The sequence below is a fragment of the Mastomys coucha genome, unplaced genomic scaffold, assembly GCF_008632895.1.
Source record: "Mastomys coucha isolate ucsf_1 unplaced genomic scaffold, UCSF_Mcou_1 pScaffold1, whole genome shotgun sequence".
NCBI classification, from domain to species: Eukaryota; Metazoa; Chordata; class Mammalia; order Rodentia; family Muridae; genus Mastomys; species Mastomys coucha.
The window spans coordinates 73743939-73751846 of record NW_022196891.1 but is presented as its reverse complement, the minus strand read 5'-3'; positions in this window follow the sequence as shown (position 1 = coordinate 73751846).

The following is a 7908-nucleotide window of genomic DNA, read 5'->3' as shown; positions in this document are numbered from 1 at the left end:
AAAAAAAAAAAAAAAAAAAAAAAAAACTCCAGTGAAATTCTACCTCAGGTCAGTCAGAATGACTGTCACCAGGAAAACAAATAATCACGAATGTCAGCCAGTAAAGTCTGTCAAGAAAGGGGCATTCTTCTTACATACTGCTGGTGGGCAAATCACTATGGGACGTATAACGAGGGTGTCGTCAAAACCATGAAAACGAAATTACCACAGAATCCAGCCATTCCACTCCAGGTACACACACACCTGAAAGAACCTCCCTCAGCAATACCCGCATACCTGTACTATCCACAGGAAGATATTTGGGAAAAAAAAATGATGACTTAATAATTACCACAGAGAAGAATATGGTGTTCAAACAAACAAGCAAAAATATTAGGCGGCAATCATTTAAATGCTGATTGCGTATTTGATTGAATAAGTGATTATTAAATTTTAATGTGTAATAATGAGGTTCTGGCCCTTTCTCTTTCTTGACATTGGATGCAGAAATATTTACAAGTGAAACCACTTAATATATGAGTTATGCTTCAAAAGCATGCAGAACAGAATAACTTGGAGTACATTGTCCCAGTTCGTGGTACCTACTCAAAGTGTTCTTTCTTTTTTCAAGGACACGGTCCATGTTTCAAAGTTTCTTTTCTAATGCTTGAGATCTGAGTGTGTATTTTGATATTAGGAATGTGTTTAGGGGGCTGGTGAGATGGCTCAGTGGGTAAGAGCACCGACTGCTCTTCCGAAGGTCCTGAGTTCAAATCCCGTCAACCACATGGTGGGTCACAACCACCCTAATGAGATCTGACACCCTCTTCTGGTTCGTCTGAAGACAGCTCCAGTGTTCTTATTTATAATAATAAATAAATCTTTGGGCCAGAGAGAGTGGGGCCGACCAGAGCGAGCGGGGTTGACTGGAGCCAGCAGAGGTCCTAAAAAGTCAATTCCCAACAACCAGATGAAGGCTCACAACTATCTGTATAGCTATAGGGTGTATTCATATACATAAAATAACTCTTATTTTTTTTCTAAAAAGGAATGTGCTTAGGGAATTATCTCCATATGACTTTGAGCCCAGAGTTAGAGTGAGACAGTTGACCCACGAAGATGCTAAGGAATTGAACGCTGAACTCCTGCCAGCCCTAGCTTGGGGCTTCCCCCATTACTACCAGCAGTTGCTTGTTGGCAAGCTGACACAGTAGACGAGTTGATGCATCTTACTCATACACACACCTCATTTCCCTGGATGACTGTGCCTGGATGCCACAGCGTCATGAGCCAGCTGTCTAAAGATCTTGTTTAACAAGTTCTGACAAGGAGATGCAGGGTTCCTCTGTAGCATGGTGAGCTCCAGGGACTCAAGGCTCAATGGAGCAAAGAAAATAGGTCTGGAGTCTGACCTAAAGGATTAACCTATGGCCCATCCCTGTGTAGTGGGTGGGGTTTGAATAAGATAGTTTGGCTCTTTCTTCCTTTTTTTTTTTTTCTTTTTCTGTTTCCTCATCTATTAAATTAGACTAATAGCAGCAATGATACCTTCCCAATAAAGCAGTTGTGACTATTAAATCAGATACTGTAATGTCCTTGGGGACTGCTTAATAAGTATCATTATCATTATTACAATCAACTCATCTTTCTGCCTGTTGGCTTGTAAGCATGCATGGCTCCCTTTCAAATGCAAGTCCTTGCTTTCTAACAAAGAAAGGGAAATGTATTGGAAATAAGTGGCAATCTGTAGTTCCCAGGCAGTCACAACATACTTTCCCCCAAGAAGTTAAGCGCCTTAAAAATGGCATAATATTAAGAGCTTTTCAGAACATGGGATGATTTCTTCAGTTTTAGGACCCACAAAGTATGGTTTAATGTCCTGTTAGGTTGAGGGATGACAGTTCATTTGTATTAAATGTACTAAACCAAGGGAAATTCCACTTGAGTTGAAACCCAAACACATACTATTCTCTTGGTCACAAATTAGAGAAATAGGATTGCTAAGAATCTCAAAGCAAACTTGTTGCCTGACGCACATGGGAAATGTCTGGGTTGATTTGCTTCTGGGATTTTACTTAATATTGGATATATGAATTTTCTCATATCATTGGAATCAAAGAATTTATTTAGAATATTTTATAACTATGTTAGAAAATATGTCTCCCTTAAAAAAAAAAAACCTGTTTTTGTTTGTTCAAATGAGAAGGGCAAATGATACTACCTCAATTTAGTTTATTTAAACAGACATTGGGTTTAAAATTTAAATAGTAAGCTATTATCAGTGGAGTAATAGAGATAATTCCTGTCTTAGCCAGGGTTTCTATTCCTGCACAAACATCATGACCAAGAAGCAAGTTGGGCAGGAAAGGGTTTATTCAGCTTACTTCCACATGGCTGTTGATCACCAGAGGAAGTCAGGAGTGGAACTCAAGCAGGTCAGGAAGCAGGAGCTGACGCAGAGGCCATGGAGAGATATTTCTTACTGGCTTGCTTCCCCTGGCTTGCTCAGCCTGGTCTCTTATAGAACCCAAGACTTCCAGCCCAGGGATGGCACCACCCACAAGGGGCCCTACCCCCTTGATCACAAATTGAGAAAATGCCCCACAGCTGGATCTCATGGAGGTACTTCCTCAACTGAAGCTCCCTTCTCTGTGATAATTCCAGCCTGTGTCAAGTTGACACACAAAACCAGCCAGTACAATTCCTAACCTAGCTTAATTTTGCTTTAAAATTTTGTAATATTCCTCATAAAAGCAAATATGGAGTAACCTTTATATTAAAAAAATATTTTATTTATGTGTCTCTGTGTGTTTATGTCTCATGTGTGGGTGCTCTTGGAGACCAGAAGGGGGCAGTAGACCCTTGGATCTGGAGTTATAGGTGATTCTGACTTGAGTGATGGGAGGTGAACTCAGATCCTCTGAAAGACCAGCAAGCATGCCTAACTGCTGAGCCAGCTCTCCAGCCCCAATGTTTAAAATTATATTAATATGTATGCTAACTTCAACACATCCCCTCAGAAAAAACTGATATATTTACATATATATATATATATATACACATATATACTATCTATCTATCTATCTATCTATCTATCTATCTATCTATCTATCTATCTATCGAGAGGAGATGCTGCAATCCAAAATATCCCTTTCAAAGAGCAGCTTGTTTTCATGGACTTGTAATTTTCCTTCGCAAGTCCTTTAAGAACTCAATCAGCTGGATGATTTAGGGAGGCTACACAGGAAGGCTGACTATATTTTAAAAGTCCATAAACTTTCAAGCCATGACGTTATCACTATAACTTCTTTGACCTTGAAAGAAAATCTACCATATGCATTCAGGAAAAGGAAACAGTGTAGGTGTATCCCGACTTTCATCCTGTGAATAGCTGTGGAGAGGGAATGTGCTCTGGGCTGAAGGTTCTGTAGACTAGTTTGTACCTCAAATGTTATTTCACTTCGATCCAAGTTTTGATTTGGTCATTTGTTAAGAGTTTACTGTGAAAGTGTCAGAATGAAATCCATTTATTTGTATGTTAACTAAAACAAAACAAAACAAGATGTTGACCCGAAGTAGCAGGCTCAAGAATTGACAGGTATCTGGAAGTGTTAGCATAGTGCATGGTAAACATTAGTTGTTATTCTTAGTTGTCAGTGAAGAGTTGTCAATGACTAAAGGGTTTTCTTGTTTGCTTGTTTGTCTGTTTGTTTGTTTTAAAAGTGGGTTCACCTGGTAGGATATTGGGAAATGGAGATTAAACCTGTCAGACTCTCTTCTCTCTCCCCTGAGAGTCAACCCTCTTCTGCTCTGTCCACCAGACATGAAAGAGTTCTGTGCTCTCTTTCTCAGGAGCACCATGTCTTTAATTCATTAGGTTGCTTTATAACTTCAGGTCTCTGAGGGCCTGAGAAAGGTGTTTGTTCTGTAGCATCTACTGCTTCCTCTGGCTGCCAGTATGGAGTGGTATTGTACATGAGTTCTAGTTCCCTAACATCAAAAGGAGCCATATTTTGCCCTATGACATGGCTCCCCTAACTACTGCTGACAGATGCACAAAGATCTTGGGCAGTTAAACTGGACATCGCCTAGGTATGTGAATTACCCCGAGAAATGGGCATTTTAAAACAGATACCTCTTAAAGGTTCCTCAAAAAATACGAGGAAGCTTCTTTCGGCCGGAAACCAGGTTGATGGACACATTGCTGAATGAGTCTCAAATCTGGAGTGCCAAGTAGTATGAAATAAACACAGCCAAGAAGAAGATTGTCCTGCCCATCTTCCAGAGCTATCTCTGGAAGGACAGTGTGCTTTTCTTCTCTTCTTATCCCCTCCCCTCTTTTTGTTTCTTTGTGCAAAGCAAAGCTTCCCATCATGAAGCTTTCGTGTGCATTGACACGAGTGCCCACAGGTTGGCTTTGCCAGGTTTACCCAGGGTGAACAGTGAATAGACAAGGTTCGTTTTCTCACTAAGCAAATCATCCTATGCTGTAAAGAAAGGTGAAGGAGTGTGCGCATCCACAGCCTCTTGATGGATGACATAGTGACTGTCTCTAAGGAAATTTTCTAATCAGTTTAGTCCTTAAGATTACCAGTGATCCCTCTTGATGTTAACTGTCAGGGAGTTTATTACACTGTTTTATTGCTTCGTTAGAATGGCATTATATAATCTTGGCCATGAACATTCTCTTTATCCCTTTGACTCCCTTATTCTCCCGAGTAGAACATTCAGATTAGAAATAAATTAACTTAACCAATAAACATGCCACCGTTTTTATTTTATTTTTTTTTATTTTATTTTATTTTTTTTTGGGTTTTTTCGAGACAGGGTTTCTCTGTATAGCCCTGGCTGTCCTGGAACTCACTCTGGAGACCAGGCTGGCCTCGAACTCAGAAATCCGCCTGCCTCTGCCTCCCAAGTGCTGGGATTAAAGGCGTGCGCCACCACCGCCCGGCTTGCCACCGTTTTTATTAATTCTCCATTTCAGGCCTGAAGAGGAATGCTGTATAGACCTGTAATTTAATGTTAAGAGTGAGGTTTTGCAAAGAAGAAGCAGGGGTTCAAAGTGACTCATGCCTGGTGGTATATTATTATGGGAACTTGTCTCAAGGTAAGTTGAGAGTGGATGATCCCGGCCTGCGTCAGGGATGTAATTCTTCCCAGAGATTGGGAAGAACTGATACTCATTCAAATAGGTTAAGTAGATGATGGAACTATTTAGGGCCAACCTAGATCAGAAAGAAAAGACTGAACCTATCATGGAGAACACAGTGGGTCTGATGATCAATGAATTACAGCTACGTTTGTACGTTCCAAGATCTCCTAGAGACCTATTGCCTTCTGGTCCATTGACTATCAAAAAAGAAAGAGATCTTAGTCAATGGCATGCGAAAGACCAGCATTTTGGGTGTTTATTTCTAAGAGTACTAAAGTCTTTGACTTAAGGCTAAGGTTTTTTTGTTTGTTTGTTTGTTTGTTTTTGTTTTGTTTGTTTGTTTTTGTCCAGTCACATAATTAAGAGAGGCTTGTGTACAACAACAGCAATGTTGCAAGGATATGGAAAGACACTTAGACAGTGCTATGGTAGAAGCAGTTAGAAAAATAAGACTCTACTTCATGTGCGTATCAAGGACTGAGAAATAAGCTAAGGCCCACATAAGAGGTAGAGAAAATCCTTTCTGTTTTGCAGCGAGGCATCTCTTCACTGTGAGTCTTCACTGGAGAACAAGTGCTGTGATGCAATATGCATCCACCCGATCCACCAATTGGGAAGGTCTCAAAAGAGCCGCGTCTTAGCGTTTTATCGCCACATGGTACCATTGTGATATCTTTAAGGAGCTGGAATGTCTCAGTGTTACTGCTGCTGGCATGGGGGTGTGTAACCTGCCAGCCACTGGGTAAGGAGCAATGAGAACTAAAGCTTGGGACAGGATGAAAAACCCATCGGGGTTCTATATAAAGCATGGCTAAGTCCTGGGCTAGAACTATTAGTCTCAGGCCAGTGGTCTGGGCCTGTTGGTCACTCTTCCCTGAGCTGGAAGTGGATCCACAGATGCTGAACAACACTGAAAAAAAAAAGTCAGAAAAAGGTGGCTCAAGTTATAGCTGTCATTTACACTGTTTGCTATGTCCAGATAAACAGGGCTTTTATTTGGCTCAGACACAGCTCCAGCATGTGATTAGAGTGGGCTGAGGATCAATGCCCTCTGTAACAACACCAGTCAGGCACATGAGGCCAAGAGATAATTTCTTTTTAAAGCGTGCTATCAATCTGAGTGTGATGTGTGGCTGGCTTTCCAGTTGGAGTATAAGCCTCAGGAAAAGCTCCCCATCCAGTTCCCCACCTTCATCACAGGGTATTTAGCAACTGAGTTTTGACCAAAAAATATCCAGAAGCGAAAGAATCCCTGGGCCTCCTCTCAGGCTGTGAGACTTGATGTACAGAAATACAGAAGGGCTGGACCAAGGGTGGGAGCAGCTACGCCTGCTACTCCATGCCAGCACCTGAGGCCCACCCTACGTACAGTCAATTCTTATCATCACTTGATGAAGTCGTAGTTATCAGAGATAATTGAAGCGGTGAGCATGCACGTTTAAGGAATTAATATTAACTATTGATAAGCTTGCTATTAAATCTCCAACCAAAATTTTCTGTCATTTATAACACGTGTCTTCAGAGTTTCCCAGAGAACGTTGAAGAGAACGATCATTGAGAAAGAACAGTCATATGGGAAGACTTTTTTTTTTTTAATTGGAGAATAAGTCTTTATTTAGTTTTGCTACAATGTCAAAAGCAGTAGTTCTCAAGTCTATATAATGCCTAAAACATTTAGAGAATTTTTTTTTAAAATAGATTCTTGGTAATTCTTAGATATTCCTAATTCATGGTTTGGGTTGGACCCTGGGGAATCTAGATTTTATTAAACTTTATCCTAAGATGTTCTGTTGCACAGTTTTAGGACCTACTATCCCAAAGGTATTTGAAAACAGACAGTTGTTAGAGTTAAATGTATTTAGTCATCATATGCCTTTGACATCCTAGCAGGCACGAGGCAGTGGACATGCACTGTTTTGTTAACAAATGTAGCTGCAGACTGTGGTAAGTGAAGTTGGAGAGCGTGTGTATGAGATTCGATGAGGGAAAGCCATCGAGATATAGCTGCAGACTGTCATAAATATCAGAGGGGTGAGTGAGTGTGCTATGCGACGTGGGAAAGCTAACGGGAACGTTCTATTTAGGACAAAAATGCAGAGAAGAGAGCTTGAAAAGTTGACAATAAACGGATACCTGATGGGTGAGTTGTCATCGGCCAGAAGAGAGAAGGGGCAGAGTGTTCTACTGAAGGTAGTGGCCATTTGTGCAGACCATAAAGGAAGAGTCTCACATGTAAGATCCAGAAGGCAGTCCACATGGCTGGGAATGCAGTGTGCGGTTGAGCCAAGGGGAGGAGGGAAGGGGAAAGGGGAGAGGAGGGGACAGGGAATGCGGATGAAGGACAAGAGACATGGCTTCCTGCATTAGAAATCCATTAACATTATGGGTTTCTCTCTTCTAGTTTCTTCTCTTTCTTCTTAGAAGGAAGGTGCCTTCTCTTCTACCTATCCTCTCTCAGGCTCTCCCCTGCCTAGCTCATGCCCGCTTTGAGCTCAGATTGGACAGTCCTTTAAACAGTCCTAAGAGCTGGTCAACAGACCCTTAGGTAGCCAATCCTGTGTGTCTTCAGTCTTCTCTCTCTCTGCATGTCACGTTCTCTCATAGAAGGGAAGATTTTTTAGCTGAAAACAGGACATTTACTACCATAGAAAACCAAACTTTGGTTTCGGTCACACCTTATTCCTACCTTTGGTAATTTCCCGACCTAACAGAATTTAATCAGAAGCTCATTTTTGACTTCAAACATGATATCTATGTCTTCACTCCCATCCTTG